Raw genomic sequence first — 22415 nt, forward strand, 5'->3', positions numbered from 1 at the left:
AAATAAATGCCATACCTGCTCTCTTCATAAAATCTGTTGTCTCTTGCTGTCAAGGAATTCCTCTTAGATTCCCTTTTCTATGTGTGGCTGTGTCTCAGCATTCACTCATTTTGTACATCATTTATCACTACCAGCACTGGGAGTTACACCAGCATCTGTGGGATACGTAGTATGTTTTGGATGAAAGCTCTCCCTGTTACCTTTAACAATGCCAATTGTCCTACATCCCCAGTGTTCTGCACTCTCTTTGGTGGTTAGAAACAGCATTCCCAGCTGCAGTGGGAAAGGGTTTTGAATAAATATTAGGCAGACAGCAAACATACTATATATAAGCTTTACATGAATTTGTATTTTAAGCTATGAATAACATGGTAAGTTTAACATTCTTCATAAGTGTCTAAATTAGGCGCCTACTTTATTAATTGCCAGAAGGTGTCTAAGGAAAGCTCATTACAGTCCTAAACTTTCCAGTCAATAAAAAGTCAGGCATTTCTAATTCAAGATATTGCTGCACTAAGTGGTCAAGTTTGAATTCAGGCTTGAGTTCTCACACCCAGGAGGCTCTGACACTGTAGATACATTGCTGACAGCAATTCCATCCACACTGCGCTTTGGTAGAAGCAATTTTTTCCTTTGAAAGCTATCTACATATTTTTGTGTCACAATATGATAACTCCTCTGGTACAAACTACCCTATCTGCATCATTCAATCTTTAGAAGTGTTGGACATGAGGAAACTTCCTGATGCATAGAGAGGTCTGACTCATCTCTCACCATGCTGTCCAAGCAAGCTGTCTGCGGCTGCTGTTACAGCAAGAAAAACAGCTGAGATCTACAAGAAGGAGACTGCCTCAGAATCTCTGTGTTCCCTCTTTGGGAGTCAATGCATCCAAAGCTAAGAAGACAGAGTAATTCCTCAATTTCTGTTCTGTCCTTGACATTGGGAGTTTCTGGAGGCATCCTAGATGGGAAACCACAAATATGTGTTTTGGCAGACAAGGTCACAGAGGCACTGTGTTCACCTTTACCTTTTCAGTGACAGTTGTGAAGGAGAGAGACCAGCACTCAGTGGTGGTTGTAGTGGTGCATTCACCACCCTCACTCTCCCGTGCCACTTGTTGATCTCAGAAACTCCTGTTAAACCTTGGCCTTGGTGTAAGGAGTCAGGTGGTTCAGTGTTCCTTTACCATATCAGAAGCTCTGCATAACTGAGGTTGGGAACGTACTCCTACTGCCTGGCCCAGGTGGGAGACGAGAGTGGAAATATTTCATCATCCCATGATACCCTTATCTGAGTCATAGCTCAAGTGGAACAATGTTGTTGTTACTGAAACCTTGAAAATTTTAGTAACTACCACCTTGTACTGTGGCCAGGATGGAAGTTTATGGATGACTAAAGCCAATCATCTTGCGTCCCTATAAACAGCGATCCCAAGTGAGACCCTTTGAGCTATCCTGGACCGCAGCGGGCTGCACCCAGCATCTCTCTCTGAGTGGGACGCCTCTCAGAGCTCACAAACTCTCAAGTTTGCGATATTCAGAGGATCGTCGCCGACTGACGACGGGACCTGGGCTGAAATACTCCTCAAGGCTCAATCCCTCGCCTGTTGAGAAATGCCGAGACATTTGACATGAATATTTCACTGGACTTCAGGGGAATATTTAATAGGTATACCTTTTGTATATTTTTATATATTTCTGTCTCTGTGTCTGTGTATGGATTAATTTAGGTAACCAATAGCAAGCATAATCTATAATTAAGTCACTATTGTGATGGTAGTAAATGCTATTCACTCACCTTGTAAATGTTAAATTAGTTAATGATTAAGTGCTGCTAAAATCTTGTGATCCACCTTAAAACTATGAATGAAGCTTAGACTGCTGCTAAGCACATATAATCCCTTAGACATAAACCATTAGCCAAGTCTGGGACTAGGAGTGGATCCAGCCGCACCTAGACTCCATCAGGAGTTTATAAAGCAAGGGGGTCTACTCTGAGTCTCGTGACTCAACGGGAGGGTCTCCTTACCCTTTTCGTATTAGACATAAACCGTTGTCCAAGTCTGAGACTAAGATTGGATCCAGCCGCACCTAAGCTCCATCAGGAGTTTAGAAAGCAAGGGGGTATTCTCTGAACCTCGTGACTCAACAGGAGGGTCTCCCTTACCCTTTTCCATTCTCGGTCTCTGTATAAATCATTCTAGCTCAATTCTAACTCGATTTTCCTTTGTATGCTTCATCCATGTACTAAGTGAGAGACTAAACCTTGCTATGTGTCCTGGTTCCAGCTGGGACAGGGTTAACTTTCTTCCCAGTAGCTTGGGGGGTGTGCTGTGTTTTGGGTTCGGTGTGAAAGGAGCGTTGATGGCCCATTGATGCTTTGGCTGTTGCTGGGTGATGCTTGCACCGGGATGGGGGAGGAGCACAGCCGGGGTGGTGGACCCAGCTGGCCAATGGGGTATTCTATACCATGTGACATCATGCTCAGTATAAAAACCAGGTGTGTGTGGGGGCTCGCCCCCCCATTCGTGACACGCGGTCGGTGAGCGGTTGCGTTGTGCATTGCCTGCTTTGTGTATTCTGTTATTGTTGTTGTTCTCATTGTTATTATTACTGTTCTACTTAGTTTTATTTCAATTATTAAACTGTTTTTATCTCAACCCAGGAGCTTTCCTACTTGTGCCCTCCCGATTCTCTCCTCCATCCCACCGGGGGGGGGGGGTGGTGATCGAGCGGCTGCGTGGCATTTATTTTTGCTGGCTGGGGTTAAACCACGACAGTCCTTTTTGGCGCCCAACGTGGGGCACGAAGGGTTGAGATAACGACAGATTATTTAGAGCGTATTAAGGAATTTATATCTGGTAACATATTAATTTGTTCTGCACCATGCTCTTGTTTTTACTGTACCTGTTAAAAATTGGAGTTGGGTTTTGTAGTCTGTTGTGCTCTGCCGTGATTAATGATGTTTTGCCTGGGAGGTTTGTTACTAAAACGCTGGCATTGGGGGTTATTTGGTATTTGGGATTCGTAATGAAGCCGTTTCTGCATTTCGGGTACCACCTCATGGAGACCATTAGCAATTATACCTTTTCCCCTGAGAGATTTTTTATGGAGGAAATAGAGAATGGCACCCTCGCTACCTTTCTCTATGATGTCATCTCCTTTGTTAAAATAACTTGCCGGTACCTTGACCATCCCTGGGTAGTTAAGATACATCTATTGGTACTCCTTGGGAATATTGTTGCGGTTTTATCCAAGGTTAGTAAGCAATTTAAGAATGTCATCCAGAGATCTCCCCCAAGGCTGGATAGTTATGAGTGGCAGGGCGAGTGGGATAGCATGGGCAAATGTCTAGGGCGATGGGCACCCCCAGTGTTCTGGAACTTTACCCCTGAACAAGTGCAGAACCCTGAAAAATTAGTAGAATATTTGGAAGAAGTATGCTGTCACCCTGGCCATTCTAGGGAGACGCAAATCACTACAATGTGCTGGGGCCTGGCCCACGCCTACCGAGCCCTATTTAACACCACTCAGAAGCCCCAAGGGGAAGGAAACCTCTCTGCAGCTGATGACAAAGCAACAGGCCCTGTGGCTACTCCACCCCCCACAGCAAGCTCCCTCACCCCCCAGGGCAGGCACGGCAGCTACTCCGCCCCCTGCAACAGGGAACCAACCCATGCCGGTATCAGTCACCCCTATACAGAAAAGAAAATGCACAAGAAAATCAGCTCGTCTAGTAAAGGATGAAGATTAACCAGGGCCATCACGAGAACAGGAGGAGGAGGAGGCAGAACCTGTAAATGAGATGGTGACCACCCGATCCCTATCTCTGGGTGAGCTGCGAGATATGCGAAAAGACTTCAGCCGTCGTCCAGGCGAGCACATTGTCACCTGGCTGCTCCGATGCTGGGATAACGGGGCCAGTAGCCTGGAATTAGAGGGTAGGGAAGCCAAGCAGCTGGGATCCCTTTCTAGGGAAGGGGGCATTGACAAAGCAATTGGACAAGGGGCACAAGTCCTCAGCCTCTGGAGGCGACTCCTGTCAGGTGTGAAGGAAAGGTATCCCTTCAAGGAAGATGTTATATGCCACCCAGGCAAGTGGACCACCATGGAGAGAGGTATCCAGTACCTGAGAGAATTAGTTGTGCTGGAAGTGATTTATGATGACCTGAACAACGAGCAGTTATCCAAAGACCCAGATGAAGTCAAATGCACCCGACCCATGTGGCGGAAGTTTGTACGGAGCGCACCAGCGTCACATGCAAACTCATTGGCAATAATGACCTGGAGAGATGGAGAGGAACAAACAGTGGATGAACTGGCTGGCCAACTCCGGCAATATGAAGAAAGTCTCTCTTCCTCCCTACGGGCCTGTGTCTCTGCTGTGGAGAAACTGTCTCAGGAGGTCCAGCAACTCAAAGAGGATATGTCCTGCTCCCTACCTGCACGGGCCAGTGTCTCAGCCATTAGGAGCAAGCATCCTTCTGCTCAAGAGAGGAGACATCGTGGGTACACACCCCGGGGCACCCTGTGGTTTTACCTGCGTGACCACGGAGAGGACATGTGGAAGTGCGATGGAAAACCTACCTCAGTCCTACAGGCACGGGTACATGAGTTGCAAGAGAAAACAACCACAAAAGGGGGTTCTTCCAGGAAAACTGCTGCTCCAGTCTCCAGTGAGTTCCCCAGACAGAGTAGAAGGGCTGATTCCACTTCCAACCTTAACAAAGGGACTTCTGACTCATACTTACAAGAAGTGGATAGCGAATATGATGAATATGACATGCCTCTGGCCAGGTGGAGGAAAGGGACAACCGGGTTTACTGGACTGTGTGGATTCGATGGCCTGGCACATCAGACCCACAGGAGTATAAGGCTCTCGTGGACACCGGTGCACAGTGTACCCTGATGCCATCAGGCTATAAAGGGGCAGAACCCATTTGTATTTCTGGAGTGACAGGGGGATCCCAAGAGTTAACTGTGTTGGAGACCTAACTGGGAATGAGTGGCAGAAGCACCCCATTGTGACTGGCCCAGAGGCTCCATGCATCCTTGGCATAGACTATCTCAGGAGAGGGTATTTTAAGGACCCAAAAGGGTATCGGTGGGCTTTTGGTATAGCTGCCCTGGAGACGGAGGAAATTAAACAGCTGTCCACCTTGCCTGGTCTCTCGGAGGATCCTTCTGTTGTGGGGTTGTTGAAGGTCCAAGAAAAACAGGTACCAATCGCTACCACAACAGTGCACCGGCGGCAATACCGCAGCAACCGAGACTTCCTGATCCCCATCCATGAGCTGATTCGTCGACTGGAGAGCCAAGGAGTGATCAGTAAGACTCGCTCACCCTTCAACAGTCCCATATGGCCAGTGCAAAAGTCCAATGGAGAGTGGAGACTAACAGTAGACTACCGTGGCCTGAACGAAGTCACGCCGCCACTGAGTGCTGCCGTGCCGGACATGCTGGAACTTCAATACGAACTGGAGTCAAAGGCAGCCAAGTGGTACGCCACCATTGATATCGCGAATGCATTCTTCTCCATCCCTTTGGCGGCAGAGTGCAGGCCACAGTTTGCTTTCACTTGGAGGGGTGTCCAGTACACCTGGAAACGCCTGCCCCAGGGGTGGAAACACAGCCCTACCATTTGCCATGGACTGATCCACACTGCACTGGAACAAGGTGAGGCTCCGGAACACCTGCAATACATTGATGACATCATCGTGTGGGGCAACACAGCAGAGGAAGTTTTCGAGAAAGGGGAGAGAATAGTCCAAATCCTTCTGAAGGCCAGCTTTGCAATAAAACCAAGTAAGGTCAAGGGACCTGCACAGGAGATCCAGTTTTTAGGAATAAAATGGCAAGATGGACGTCGTCAGATCCCAACAGATGTGATCAATAAAATAACAGCCATGTCCCCACCAACTAACAAAAAGGAAACGCAAGCTTTCTTAGGCGTTGTGGGTTTTTGGAGAATGCATATTCCAAATTACACTCAGATCGTGAGCCCTCTCTATCACGTGACCAGGAAGAAGAACGACTTCAGATGGGGCCCTGAGCAACGACAAGCATTTGAACAAATTAAACAGGAGATAGTTCATGCAGTAGCCCTTGGGCCAGTCCGGGCAGAACAAGATGTGAAGAATGTGCTCTACACCGCAGCTGGGGAGAATGGCCCTACCTGGAGCCTCTGGCAGAAAGCACCAGGGGAGACTCGAGGTCGACCCTTAGGGTTCTGGAGTCGGGGATACAAAGGATCCGAGGCCCGCTACACTCCAACTGAGAAGGAGATATTGGCAGCATATGAAGGGGTTCAAGCTGCTTCGGAAGTGGTTGGTACTGAAGCCCAGCTCCTCCTGGCACCCCGACTGCCGGTGCTGGGCTGGATGTTCAAAGGGAGCGTCCCCTCTACACATCATGCAACTGATGCTACGTGGAGTAAGTGGGTCACGCTGATCACACAACGGGCCCGAACAGGAAACCCCAGTCGCCCAGGAATCTTGGAGGTGATCACGAACTGGCCAGAAGGCAAAGATTTTGGCATATCCACAGAGGAGGAGGTGACGCGTGCTGAAGAGGCCCCACCGTATAACAAACTACCAGAAAACAAGAAGCAATATGCCCTGTTCACTGATGGGTCCTGTCGCCTTGTGGGAAAGCATCGGAGATGGAAGGCTGCGGTATGGAGTCCTATACGCCAAGTTGCAGAAACTGTTGAAGGAGAAGGTGAATCGAGTCAGTTTGCAGAGGTGAGAGCCATCCAGCTGGCCTTGGACATTGCTGAACGAGAAAAATGGCCAGTACTTTATCTCTATACTGACTCATGGATGGTGGCAAATGCCCTGTGGGGGTGGTTGCAGCAGTGAAAGCAGAACAACTGGCAGCGCAGAGGTAAACCCATCTGGACTGCCGCGTTGTGGCACGATATTGCTGCCCGGGTAGAGAACCTGACTGTAAAAGTACGTCACGTAGATGCTCACGTACCCAAGAGTCGGGCCAGTGAAGAGCAACAAAACAACCAGCAGGTGGACCAGGCTGCCAAGATCAAAGTAGCTCAGGTAGATCTGGACTGGCAACATAAGGGTGAATTATTTATAGCTCGGTGGGCCCATGACACTTCAGGCCACCAAGGGAGAGATGCAACATATAGATGGGCTCGTGATCGAGGGGTGGACTTGACCATGGACACTATTGCACAAGTTATCCACAAATGTGAAACATGCGCTGCAATCAAGCAAGCCAAGCGAGTAAAGCCTCTTTGGTATGGAGGACGATGGTTGAAGTATAAATATGGGGAGGCTTGGCAGATTGATTATATCATGCTCCCACAAACCCGACAGGGCAAGCGCTATGTGCTCACCATGGTAGAGGTAACCACAGGATGGCTGGAAACATATCCTGTGCCCCATGCCACTGCCCGGAACACCATCCTGGGCCTTGAAAAACAAGTCCTATGGCGACATGGCACCCCAGAAAGAATTGAGTCAGACAACAGGACTCACTTCCAAAACGCCCTCATAGACACCTGGGCCAAAGAGCATGGCATTGAGTGGGTCTATCACATCCCCTACCATGCACCAGCCTCTGGAAAAATTGAACGATACAACGGGCTGTTAAAGACAACATTGAGGGCAATGGGTGGCGGGACATTCAAGCATTGGGACACACATTTAGCAAAGGCCAGCTGGTTAGTCAACACTAGGGGATCTGTCACTCGAGCTGGCCCTGCCCAATCCAAATCCTTACGTGCTGTAGAGGGGGATAAAGTCCCTGTCGTGCATATGAGAAATATGCTGGGGAAGACGGTCTGGGTTGCTTCTGCCTCTGGCAAGGGAAAACCCATCCGTGGGATTGCTTTTGCTCAGGGACCTGGGTGCACTTGGTGGGTGATGAGAAAGGATGGGGAAGTCCAGTGTGTACCTCAAGGGGATTTAATTTTGGGTGAAAATAGCCAATGAACAGAATTGTACGATGTTAGTTATTACATAGTACTGTATGTCATCACTTCTATGGTTACCATATGCCATATTAACAGTATTACAGTAAGAATCACCCAGATTAATGTAGGATGAACTCCGATGAAACTGAGCAAGGTGCAACAATGATAGAACCGGACGAGCACCCAGAACTGGCCTCCACATGCAAGAGCCCAACACCACACACCATCTCTCCTGCCCTGCAAGACTGTTATGACAGGTGGAACCTGAAGTCATGGACTAAATGAACTCAACGGACTTTTTAGAGGCATGGCCCATGGACTAAGGGAATGATATCTCTGTGTGTGTATGTATCAAAAGGCAGGGAAAAGTAGCGGTGACTAATTGGAATGTATGGGAAAATGTGAGACCTGGGCATGATGTAGATGGTATAGAATAAGGGGTGGATATTGTCCTGGTTCCAGCTGGGACAGGGTTAACTTTCTTCCCAGTAGCTTGGGGGGTGTGCTGTGTTTTGGGTTCGGTGTGAAAGGAGCGTTGATGGCCCATTGATGCTTTGGCTGTTGCTGGGTGATGCTTGCACCGGGATGGGGGAGGAGCACAGCCGGGGTGGTGGACCCAGCTGGCCAATGGGGTATTCTATACCATGTGACATCATGCTCAGTATAAAAACCAGGTGTGTGGGGGGGCTCGCCCCCCCGTTCGTGACACGCGGTCGGTGAGCGGTTGCGTTGTGCATTGCCTGCTTTGTGTATTCTGTTATTGTTGTTGTTCTCATTGTTATTATTACTGTTCTACTTAGTTTTATTTCAATTATTAAACTGTTTTTATCTCAACCCAGGAGCTTTCCTACTTGTGCCCTCCCGATTCTCTCCTCCATCCCACCGGGGGGGGGGGGTGGTGATCGAGTGGCTGCATGGCATTTATTTTTGCTGGCTGGGGTTAAACCACGACACTATCGAATTCTATTAAAGTTGCTCTTTTATAAATTTCTATTAAAATCACTTTCTGCTAATACCTTTGACAGTGATTCTTTAAGTGGCCTCTAAACCACTCATTCATGACAGTGGGATCCCATGACTTCTCAAATATGCATGTTTACTTGAATGATTTGGATAATAAGACTAAAGTCTTAGAATTAAAATCAGGCTAGGATGGTATCGGAAAAATTGTGTTGAAGCACCTAGTTTAAGGGCTTACACTTTGACTTGTTCTTTTGAGCAACTTGCCTTTTCTCATTGACACTGTGAAGCTTATTATTATCTTCATAAATGAGATGACTAGGACCTGACATAGTGGTTGGGTTTACAGTTGCTCAAAGACACTTCCACTGCAGAAGTATCTGTCAAAAAATGGGGCTTGACTCTTTCTGTTTAATTTTAAATTTTAAAGTTGATGAGAAAACACTTAAAAACAACTGTTGCAGGTCCAAGAAAGTTAGTCCTTTTTCCTTTGTTTGTTTACAGTTTCATTATGTCAACAAAATCCTTGCTACAACTTTGTTCTTATGAGCTGATTTTGTTGTTGCCTTGGGTTTCAATAGCTGTTCTGCAATCACCAAAAGAGAGGTTGCCAAAAAGAACTGATCTTTTGCTTAACTACAGACTATTTCTCATCCTTGCATTACATCTCTGTATATTTGCTGAGACATAGGTCCATCAGTCATCTGTCATATGCCAGTTTGCTGCTAGATCTGGATTGCCACCCTTTATGTTCTTACCAGGGCATGCAGATGAAAGGTCATGGCAGTAGACACTTTAGTCTTGCCCTGAGGTGTTGCCAGGGCACAGCTGAGAAGTGATACCAAGTTCTGCAATCCAGTGCAGTTTCCATGTCCCCCACCTTTAAGTTATATGCTTTGTCTAAAGTCTTGGCAGGTTAGTTAAGATTTCAGGTCTATTTATAATCTGATTTATTTCAGACACTGTCAAGTGGGTTTATCAATATTAAGTGCAGTGGGAAGCCTTGTGATTATTATTTATATGATAAAATGAGATAGATAATAAGATAGACAAATAGATAGGGATTTACACAGGGATAGGAAGAACTATTCCTAAAATAAGATGCTTACAATCACACTGTAATCATAAGCATTAAGAAGTTATTCCCTTCTAGAGCATTCCAAACCCACTGCACAGAAGTGGATTTTGGTGACCGGCAGTACAATTAAGATGTAGAATTTAAATCTAATTGTGAAAATGGTTATACCTTTTCCCTTTCCCCTGTCTGTATTATTTCTAAGTTTTGTCGGCATTCATCAACTTCATTTAATCCTGCGTGGACCTAATACTGCTTCATAAGACACTGATTTTTGCGTAGTAGAATAACTTCTCTGAGTTGATGGGTTTTGATAGTAATGGAGAGAATAGATGAGCATCAAGTTTCCAGTGTATTCTCAGGCATTATTATAATTCATGAGAGACAGAAACACGTTTTTTGGGGTGGGTGTGTTTTCTCACAAAAATGCTCTTCAGTGTTTCAAGATCTAGCAAATATTGTGACCAGAAATTTTTGCAATTCATTATTTCTAAATGAAATACTCATTGAATGTTTACTGTGTTTTAGTTTATACATGTGTTTGATATTCCACAAGACTTATCTGTGAAAAAAAAGAAAGAATAATAAAAAAAAAGGCTTAATTAAGTTGAAAATTCTGGTTCTATTGTCAGTGAAGAACAACCATTTAAGTCCAGCAGTTCTTTCATGGGTTTATGGGCTTTTAGAATCATTACAATGGTAGCAGAGATTGAGAACATCTGGTGGAGACATTTTGTATTACCTGCATGTGGAAAATACAAAAAACGTTGTATGGTTCAGATCAGGTTCAGTTTGGTCATATGAGCATTTACCACACAATACTAATCTTTAGACATTAGTGTTAATAAAAACAAGGAAAAAGTCTTTTGAGACATGATAATTACAATACTTGTTTATCTCCATTTGTCTTCTTTGATAATAAAATGATTTACAGATTACTCTGGTTTATTGCAGATTCACAGTCCAGTTTGCTTTTGAAAATTACTGCCTTTGGCTATGGCTCATAAAGAATCAGGAATCTGGATTTACTCCCTGAGAAAATTCTCTTGGATACTTTTCCTGGAAGAATTGTTTAGAGGCTATACTTTTTTTCTGAAGACTTGATAGAGATGACTGTCATCCTTTACCGATTCTAACCTGCGAGTTTTGTTTTTTCTAAACTTCAGTTTGTGTGTGTGAATGATGTATACATACTTCACATTAATATTATTCAGCAGTCACCATTTATTAAGCATTTTTTCTATTGGTATTATTCACCACTACTCCAAAACATGTTTGTAATAGCAAATAAAACAGCGTAACAGCACTCCTATTATAATGAAGGATGCTCATACACACAGGAAGGCATATCCTAACCTTTGGACGTTTGCAGAAAAAATGGACAAGACAGATAGATGGTGGGAGGGGGAAAAAAAAAAAGGACTTTCTACAGATGCCAAGCCATGAAGACAGAAGTAGACACAGGTCCCTTAAATGTTCATCTGGTGCCCTGCCCTTTATGTTATACAGTTTTGATTTTTTCCAAACACTTAAAACAAAAAATCATAGGAATACCCAAAAAGTCAAAAAATCCAGGCTGCAGTATCTTAAATTTGGTTTGGAAATAACATTCCTGAGCCATAAGCGGTTACCGTCTCTGAAAGTAATTTTGATTGGAGTCCTTGAGCTTAAAGCTCAAGGAAATCTGGCTTTTATTGCTAAACCCCAGTTGACTCATGAGCAAAGCAAAATGCTTGAGAGAAACTTGCATAAACACACAGCATCCATGTAAGCTTTCTACAGATATAAGACAATTAATTCACATGCCCTATAATTCCTCATTCTTAGACTGATAGGGGACACAGCAGAGCAAAAAATATGTTTGAATGTTGTCTGCTTGCCTGGCCTTACCAGTACTGGTGCTTAAGTCCTAAATCAGTTCAAAAGAGCATCATGACTATATATAAACATGTCCAAACTACTCAGCTAGGCAGTCTAATCAGACCAGCATTTTTACTGTTCCTCAAATTGCAAACCATGAGTGTGGTGCAGCTTTGCTCACTCACATTGACCTTCAGTCTCCGAGGCTCTTGCAGTCTAAGGGGTAGAGGGACTACTTCGATAGTAACAAATGAATGCTTACTTGCACATTAATTTATATTTGCTTCCCTTCTTATGACTCTACCCCAGCACTGTTTTAATTTATAAAATTGCAACAAGGTTTACTTTCTGTCAGGAGTCTTTTCTTTTTTTTCTTCTTTTCAGACTCATTTGACAGATTCATTTCAGATTCAGAATCTGTTAGAGTCCATTGCTTTAGAAGTAAAGTGCTTTTAGTGGTAAAAGGCAAATGTTAAAAGCTTTTCACTGGAGAGTTTTCCGTTGTGTTTCTTCAAGTGGATGTCAGTTTCAATGATTTCATTTGAGTAGCTGTTGCAAAACTGAAGCACTGGCAAAAAGAGGAGGGGTATCTGTAACCAACTATGTAAACTGCACCACTGATGTTTTCCTTATGTATTTATCAGTAATTTAAAAAAAAATTTTTGATACCCAGAATCTTCCCAGTTCTTCATTATGACAGATGCTGCAGTTTTCTGTGTGGCAACCAATATAAGAAGATGGCTAGTTGGTCGTCTTTACTGAAAAGCAAATAAACCAACCCCACAAGCCATTTTTATCCTTTGCAATGTCTCAGAGATGCTGTCAGGTAATCATATGGAAAGGTTCTGATCACTGAAGCTATAGTCTGTTGGGAGTCTGGGTGTTGATATGAATACTTTACTATTTTCTTTATGATCCTCAAAGATAAATGATTATTTGGTTGCTTGTGGTTTTAAATTTCCACTGCCAGATGAAGGTGTTAATTTATTTCCCCTTTTTTTGGTTCAAACCCAAAATTGTGCTGTGAAGTATTTAGAAAGAGAACAGCAAGTACAGCCTTAGCAAAACTAAGAGATGATTTCCCTCCCTTATTTCTTTAATAGAGACATCAATCTCTTTGTCATGGTTTTGTTGCTATACATATAGAGCAAACCTCTTTTTTTTCCAGGCTGGTTTACTTTTATGCTAGTTTGAGGGAAACTAACAAACAAAAAAACAGCAAAAGAGGAATTGTAACATGCTGCTTCCCGACTGAAACACTAAATGGGAGCTGTTGCAGCAGGGAGTATGCTGTATTTAAAGACGCAGTGAACACTGAATACTCATTTTCTTGTGCTATTTATAAACTTCTCACTCCTTGGTTTTTTTCAATCCCATTTACTTTACTAGACTATATACAAAGCACTGTCACTGTCTTTCATTTTATATAGCATATTGTATGTGAGACCTGCTCCTACAGCCAGCTTAAATATGGTGGTAAACTAGGGAGCAGCCAACTCATCGTCATCATAGCTAATGCTACCTTGGACAGAGACATGATGTCTTGAGAGTAATTATGATTTTATTCTGAGTAGTTTGGCTCTAAGATTCCTGTCTTTTCCTTGGATTTAATGGCTTGCAGGTCTTTGTTCTCCTTTATCTGATCTTTCCTTCAGAGATCCCAGGGTACTCAGGTGCTGCTGCCATACAATGCTAATACGAAATGAGGGTTTCTTGGAAACTCCTGCCTTATGTTTCTCATGTCCCGTTGATTCTGGCTTGCTCTTTTCCAGCTCTGTCACCAAGTGACCGCTCTGATGGCTCTTAAAATTCACAGAAAACTACAGAAATCTTGCCAAGTCCTAACAAAGTTCTGATTATTTATTTTTTAATCACTCAAATAATTTTATAAATTACCTGTAATTGTGTATGAATAAGTAACAAATAAGTTAAAATAGTTAGGCCTCAACAGCATGTGCATCTGTCCATCCAAAACTTGTATATGAAAAGACCAATTTAAAGGTGTTGCTTGCTCTTTATATAGTGATTAATGGGTATGCTATTTGACCGTTGTAGATAAGTTTACTCATATGCTTAAAATTCAAAGCTAGTATTACTCCAGTGCTGCTTACACAGTAAGTACTTTAACCAGGTTCTTCATATTTTTCCTCCTTCCTAGCTTATTCTAAGTATAAAAAGCCATTTTAAACTTTAAATATACTACAGCCAACACTGGAAAAAAAAAAAAAGTGCATTTTTAATTTAGTCTGATTTAATAAATGCCTAATCTTTAACTTCCTGAGCATCCATTTACTATGCAGAGTTATTTTACATAGTAATATGTTCAGACTAAAACTGAAAAAAAAATAACAGAAATTTCAATGTGAGGGCTTAAAAATCTCTTCTGTGCACATTAGAGAAGATGAAGAACATTGACTTTTCAAGACAGAAAATGCTACTTTATTTTGTGGTAAATGGTAACAGGATTAATGGTCAGGAGAATAAAGACTGTGACTTATTTCCTGGATGTCTCTGAAAATCCATTATTCCAGAATTTTCAAATGTCATTCTTCCATGCTAAATAACTGACACTTCAGCACTCAGTTAAATTTCTAGATATATTGAGCAACAGACATATATATATACACACACACAGAGACACATATATATATAAATCACATCAATCTCTACCCTGTTTATCATTTATAAAAAGGAAATAGTCCTGTTTTTCTCAGCCAACATCTCAGAATATGTCAAGGTGGATGTATTAATTTGGCATAGATAGATTGAAGGATCTTAGTCAAAAAGTTCTTCAAGACTAGTCTTCCAAACCAATTAAATATCTCAGCTTTGAGAATGGAGCATATAACTTTTAGTTGCCTTACAATCTACATCTAGAGTAAGGTACTTTACTGCATAAGGAAAATGTTAGATTTCTAACAGAACTGAGAACATCTTCTTGACTTCATTCTATAAAATGCCATTCTTCCAGTTAACAGTTATACTTTTTTTTTTAAAAAAAATCTTCTTTACTTCTTCTTTACAGGTTTTAAATCTACTTCATTTTTCTATCTTGTTACTTTTTAAAAACTTTTCTTCAGCATGCGGATCACTGTTTGTTCAATGCCTGAAGTTCTCAGAAGACATCTGCTTTTCACAGAGTCTCCAGAAGACTGTGCACAGTGTTTCAAACTCTGCCCAAATGAGTTGCAAAACTCTCTGGATTGAAATTTGGAGAGCACCGTCTTCCCCTACTACTGTTGTCATGGGGATCTCAGTCCGTTACCAAACATCCAGATATGAAGAGAACTGACAAAATGCCAACTTGTTTCCTAAAATATTTAATGCCATATTCAAAGGGCAGCAGATTTCTTGTCTTTGTATGAACCATGGTAAAGCTGCTAGAAAAGGCAGATATTAAGATTCAAACTTCATACTGATTCAGACACCTATCAGTCACCCTGCAATTTTGAGTTTTTGCTATGACTTTGCTAGGTTTGCTCATATTAATCCTTGAGAACAATAATAAATAAAAAAAAATTCTCTGACCTTTCCTATTTCCACTAGGCTACATGTATTAATATGTTCTTCATAAAATAACAATATCTTACTCATTTGACAAGTTTCTGCAAGAGCTACAGATATGACCACTGTAAAACAGGCATTCCTACCTAAAGTTTTCATTACAGTCTTTTTTTTTTTTTATTTCCAGTTTAGGGGATTTTTATCTGATGGAAGATTATTTCATTTTAGATTATCTTGTTCCCTGTAAATTCAAATAGAGGAAATCAGTGACAAAGCATTGACAATTCTTAGCAGTATTTTTGATACTGGTTTGAAATTTCATTGCTTCTTATGTTTAGGCTTCCTTATTTTGCAACACAAGTTTGACCACAGACACATCCTGTTGAGAAGTGACACAAAGCTGCTGTGATGAAAATCCCAGAAGGACTTTTCTTGCTACAAAATGAAAAAAAAATTTAAATCATCCCCAATGTACACTAAACCTTTACAGAGTCCCTTAATGAAGGTGAAATGAGGTTATAAATCCTTTGCGTGGAAAATGCAATACTCAGAGTTCAGAGAAAGTAGCCATAGCATATTGTGCTGTGCTCTGGTTTTCCAATCTACAGAACATGTTTTGTTTTGTTTTGTTGTATGCCTTTCCCCTTCCCTTTCTCTTTTCCCTTGCTTAATGTTAACGCATTCGCAACATCACTAAGCCTGGTTATTACTCACCACTCAGAGCAGTGGAAGATGTAGATGTATAAAGCAACATAGCTTGGTCCCCAGCTCTTTACAAATAACTTTGTCAGATTGCCTAGACACCCCAGTCATGTATGTGGGTTCTGCAGAACCGAACACTGTCTAAAAACACTTAAAAATTGTAGTAATACACGCTGTGGTAATTTTATACAATTAATGTGAAATTCTTCAGGTCTATCTGAAGGAGTACAGTCTATCTCTAAACTACCTGTAATGCTGTCTATCCTCTTGTAATGTATCTCCCTGTTGGAGTATGTTGATGGGTAACATAAATATCAATCCCTCATTTTAGACAATGTGCTGGTTTTGGCTGGGATAGAGTTAATTTTGTTCGTAGTAGCTAGTATGGGGCTATGTTTTGGATTTGTGATTAAAACAGTGTTGATAATATAAAGATGTTTTCATTATGGCTGAGAAGTGCTTATACAGAGTCAAAGCCTTTCAGCTTCTCATGCTCTATAGACTGAGAAGGCTGGAGATACAAAAGAAGCTGGGAGGGGGCACAGCCAGGACAGCTGACCCAAACTGCCCAATGGGACATTCACTACCATATGACGTCATGCTTAGTATATAAACTAGGGTGAAGCTGGTAGGGGTCCGCTGCTCGGGGGCTGGCTGGGCATCGATCAGTTGGTGGTGAGCAATTGTTTTTCATCACTTTTCTTTCTTGGGTTTTATTTCTTTCTTGGGTTTTATTTCTTTCTCTATTATCTTCCTTTTCATTACTTCTTCTTCTTCTCTTCTTCTTCTTCTTCTTCTTCTTCTTCTTCTTCTTCTTCTTCTTCTTCTTTTTCTTCTTCTTCTTCTTCTATTGTATTGTATTGTATTGTATTGTATTGTATTTTTATTTTATTTTATTTTATTTTATTTTATTTTATTTTATTTTATTTTATTTCAGTTATTACACTGTTCTTATCTCAACCCAATAGTGTTTTCTCATTTTCACTCTTCCAATTCTCTCCCCCATCCCACTGGGGGGGGAGTGAGCGAGTGGCTGTGTGGTGTTTGGCTGCCAGCTGGGTTAATTCACGACAGTCCAAAAAGGGATGGGGGAGAGAATCGGAAGAGTAAAAATGAGAACACTTATGGGTTGACATAAGAACAGTTTAATAATTGAAATATAATTTAATATTATAATAATAATAATAATAAGAAGAAGAAGAAGAGGAAGAAGAAGAAGAAGAAGAAGTAATGAAAAGGAAGATAACAGAAAGAGAGAGAAATAAAACCCAAGAAAGACATAAGATGTAAATGAAAAACAATTGCTCACCACCAACCGACCGATGCCCAGCCAGTCCCCGAGCAGCGGCGCCCTACCAGCTTTACCCTAGTTTATATACTAAGCATGATGTCATATGATAGTGAATGTCCCTTTGGCCAATTTGGGTCAGCTGTCCTGGCTGTGCCCCCTCCCAGCTTCTTTTGTATCTCCAGCCTTCTCAGTCGAAGGAGCACAAGAAGCTGAAAGGCCTTGACTCTGTGTAAGCACTTCTCGGCCATAATGAAAACATCTCTATATTATCAACACTGTTTTAATCACAAATCCAAAACATAGCCCCATACTAGCTACTACGAACAAAATTAACTCTATGCCAGCCAAGACCAGCACATAGACTTAGAAGAATTTAATGACTTCCCTAAATGACAAAAGACTGAGAAAGAGCAAGAAATAGAACTTATCCCTTATATTATAATTTAAATAATAAGGTTATAAGCACTGCATTTGTAGCTAAATGTAGTTAACTGGGAGGGGAGTTAGGAAATATCCCTAAATGAAGACAAATTTCCTTCACTTTTTTTTTTCTGATTCTATCACACATTGTAGGAAATGAGGTTGCATGCATAGCCAAGGATATCTGCAGTGTTTGTAAGAGAATAACATTTTTTACTTTAATCCTCAAACTCTTAGAGTGTAGATTATCTTGCAAAAATGGTATTCTATTTGCTCTAATTTTATTTTCTTGGGGTTTACAAGTGCTATCACTTCATGTATCCACCCCCCCTGCCAAGTTCCATGTATTAGGAGCCACTAAGAAGTGTAATTGTCTCACAGTAAATTTCCTATCTTGTACTATTAATATTTTCCCATATTTCCAGAAAAATTTCCACACTTCTTTTCTTGTATCTGCTTTAGGAGCACGCAAGGTTGTCCATAGCTGTTGTTCAACTTGTTGTGCCACATATTCCAAAGTTCCTTCCTTTCCCTCTGCTTCTTAAACTTTGGGTCTTTGTTTGTTAAATGACAAATGCCTCATTTTTCTAGCATTACTCACACATTGGTTCAGCACCTAAGAGTCAACAGTGAAGTCAGGAAGAAAGCAAACTTGTTTTCAGTTCTGGATGACTTTATTTTCTAATCATTCTGTTTCATGACAGCAAATGAGGCTGACATCACTTCCACTAAAAGAACTGATAATTCTGATTTTCCGTACAAGTAATTGTGGTTGTGGAGACAGAGAGAATCTGATTCTGGAAATTAAAGGCTTGAAAGAAACCATTGTTTTTTTTCTTCTTAAGACTCATTTGCTTAACTGTACTTTTTTATCTGCACTAACATTTCTAAAAAAATATTCTAAAATATTTTCACATATTAAAAAAACTTTAAAATATTAATTTTTTTTTTTTAAATAGTCCCTGGTAATTCTATTTGTGAAAGAAGAACAGGTTGATTACTTCTTTGATTGCAGTTGATTTCTCTTGCTAGGAGGAAGAAGTGGAGTATATATGTGTTTTCTGTGCTGCAAAGCAGTTTTTCTGGCCTCCTGTGGGTTTCCCTGCTTAGGAAAATAGCTTATGTTTTGGTTTTGGTTTTGGTTTTTATTATTATTATTATTCCTGAGTCCGTTCTTATTTTCTAGTGTTGGTATTTTTCATCTGCAATTCTGAAGCAGTGGCAGATTGCTTTTCTGGGTTAGATAGTATAATCAAGTAGATCAGTGTCTTAAGGAATACTATCATCTCAAAAATTACTTCTGTTTGAAAACGCTGTGCTTGCTCTTGTTATAACTTACAAGAAGCAGATCATATTTCTGTAAAGAAAGGAGACCGAAGGATAATTTAATTTCTTTCAGTGTGTTTACTCTATGCATTTCATAGCACTTTATCTACAGTCAGTTTCAGTTTCTTGTGTAATGTCTGCTAGACAGACTCCTCAGCTTCTCTGTTTCTTTCATATAGGAAGGAGGATTATTTTAGTTGGAAATCATCACTCTAAAATCACAAAAGGTGAAGGAGAGATTAACTAGCATGTACAATACTTGAAACTTTTTTTTTTTTAATCGGTTATATTTCAGTTTGACAGTGCCTTTTTGAGCAAGATAATATTTTCAGAATTTTCAGTGAGAATAAGTTGTTCCTTATTTCCTCTGTGCATTAACAAATCATGCGGTTTCCAGACTTTAATTATTTAAATTACTTAATAATTTTTTTATTCATCTGAAGCAACATCAGCTTCACAAAACACTTAATGCTTCCTGCATACAGAAAATGTATGTGTGTGTACATTTGAATGTGTATTATCTAGCTGTGTATAATTACACATACACTTCCCTAATGGAAAATTTAATATTGAATTCCTATAGACATATGATTTTAATACTTAACATACAAGTTTGTACTTGCTTAATGTACAGTTAATCAAAATCAAGTGATACTTACATGCATAAAATTCTGTTACTAAAACCTCTCTATTACTCCTTAATAGTGCATCTAAATCCAAATAATTTTAATAAACAAAATTTCTAAATGCTTGTATCATAACGACCAAAGAAAATACTTCCTTCCCTTCCTCTTTTTAAAACAAGAGTGTTTCCAGTTCTCAATTTTTCTAATTACTTACTGTTAGAATCCAAACCAATTTATTTCTTTTGTATATAAAGAGAAAGTAGCCTTTTGCAAAAGCTCTACCACATCAAATCCATCTTTAACTTCATGTAACTTTCTAGTGGTCTTCCAACATCAACAAGAATTCAATGTGTTGGGGAGAGTCCTTCTTCTGTAAGTTAGAAAGAACAATCAAAGTATGATCAAGTGAAATGGAGGGAAAGCACTTTAGAAAATAGGCAAGTGGCCCCAGAAAGGCCTCTCTAAATGATAGACAGAAAACAGTATATCACAAACTGAAGGAAAGAGATCAAGAGCTTATTTGACTGGAAAAAAGAAGGAATATAAGTTAAGACCTACTGTGAATTGGAAGACAGTAGCTCTGCAGAAAGGCAGGGGACAGAAGCTGAGAAGGATTTATCCTGAATTAGACCAAATCTAGTTCATTTGAGCCAACTGATAAAAAACATGACTGGCCTATGATTATATAGGAGTTGTTTTTTAAATTAATTTCTGGTTTTATGTAAGAATTGAAGACATCACGGTTAAGACCATAATATAAAACATCTGAAATCCATGCACCTCAGCTGGAATGACATTTTAGAATAAAACAATGCTGGATAGAATTAAGTGAAACAAAAACATCTATTGGTGTTTCTGTTGAATGTATGTAGTTTTTGGTCAAAACTCCCTTTTTTGTTTATATGCAATTGAAAATGGAATAGGAATTTGGCAGTGTTAAGTGTTTAAAGAAGGTCACTGGATTTAGATATCCAAGTTCAAGGAAATGTACTTTTAGTTCATAATTCATGCACAATCAGTGGGAAACTGAAACACTAGGGAAACTATGAGAACTGTCATTCATTATTATTCACTTCAAAGGAATTGCTTATAAAACACAAGGTACACTCTCAAACCTCATACAATGTAACTTGTCAAATGCCATTGACACCCATAAAACCGCAGAATACAAAAGTCTATATCTAGCTTTGCTTGCCTTATATATCTAGAAGGAAAAAAAAAAGTTTTCTCTAGAAAACCATGGCACATAAGATTATGCAGTAAGCAGTACAAGCTTAGAAATTTTAATATTTCTGAAATTAAATTTCCATTGAGACCTAAGTGTTTTATAAAGATCATATTTATATTATATATAATAAATACCATATATTTATATCATATATCATATATTAAAGATCATAAATATGGCCTGCAGCCCACAGCTGGAAGGAAATAAAACAGGGTGAATGATGCAAGAAAAAAATCAAGGTCATTCATGTGTAGATTAAACTGTGGCAGACTGAGCTATTGCACCCATTTTACTCTTCAGCCATAAGTACAGTTCATATTCAGCTCATCAAGCTGAATAAACTTCACACAATTCTGAAGTTTAATTTAAGTTTTTAACTTGTTCTTCCCAACTGTATAGAAAATTCTGTGAGTTTGAAGTTTGTTATTTATTTTATTTTCTTTTTTTTTTTTTGGTTTGGTTTATTTTGTCTAGTTTTTAATTTTTTGGCTCCAAGAATGTAGAGCAGAAGTACAGACATAGAAATAAAGTAAAAGAATCATCATTCAGACTGCATATCTAATAAAACTTGTGGTTCAACTTCCCTTCTTAGCCAGGGATATGTGTGGCTTCATTAAAATTATTTCATAAAAGTTTCCTGGACAATATTATAATAAGTTCTACTTGGATTCCCTTTTTCCCTTAAATATTTATGGAACAACTAAGCTTTCAGTTTTTGGGAACAGAGATCTTTTAGAATGCAAATTGTATCTATTACTGACATGATATGTATTTAATTTCATATTGGAAATATAATTAAACCATAATCATATATACCCAGCAATCATTAGTTTTTAGTTTAATGATCAATTCTTAATTCAATAGGATGAACTTTAATCTCAAATAAGCTCAAGTTAGATTTAATAGTATAGCTTTATTATAATCTAGGTTTTTTTAGAGTTCTATAGTAACCATTAAATGACTAATGTAATGTTGCTTTAATAAATTAATATTTTTCCTAAACTCTGGAAAGAAGTTTAAAATACCACAACTTATTTTCTAGTCTGAGTTTGACATTTGTATCAGGTTCTTGAAGACTGTATCTCTTCTAGGGATATACCATTTACAGTATTGATCTACAATGCATCTGCATTTCTTCTACATAGAATAGACCGAATGCAATGAGCATTTTCATTTACAAATACAAAGGAAGCATTTTGTAGATTTGTGTAGCATTTGATATTAAAAATAGGAAACCTGGGTTTTGTTTGCTCTAAGGCTTTTTTTTTTAATTGAAACTAGGAAATTTTAAAAGAAAAAATTACATATACTCAGCCTGTTCTTGTTTAAAAATGAAATAACTACTTCCTGTGAGCTGTCTTCTGAACTTCACCTTTTGTTCAGAAAATGTCATAAGCAACCCTGACTCTCCAAATATTTGTAAGATTCATGAGAAGGGAAGATTAAAACAATACTTATTCATGTGCCTTGTAGAAGTAAATTATATCATC

The 22415-nt window shown here is 40.0% G+C and overlaps 1 protein-coding gene across 1 annotated transcript in view; it reads right to left on the minus strand.

The window, feature by feature from the left end:
* Positions 1–119, minus strand: part of CDH19 (cadherin 19) — a 117794-nt gene extending 117675 nt beyond the window's left edge. The window contains exon 1 of the mRNA XM_075142160.1: positions 16–119. The gene's annotated coding sequence lies outside the window, so the exon portion shown is untranslated. The remainder of the gene's footprint in view (positions 1–15) is intronic.
* Positions 120–22415: the final 22296 nt, after the last annotated feature.

This window comes from Calonectris borealis, chromosome 2 (assembly GCF_964195595.1).
Source record: "Calonectris borealis chromosome 2, bCalBor7.hap1.2, whole genome shotgun sequence".
Classification (NCBI taxonomy): domain Eukaryota; kingdom Metazoa; phylum Chordata; class Aves; order Procellariiformes; family Procellariidae; genus Calonectris; species Calonectris borealis.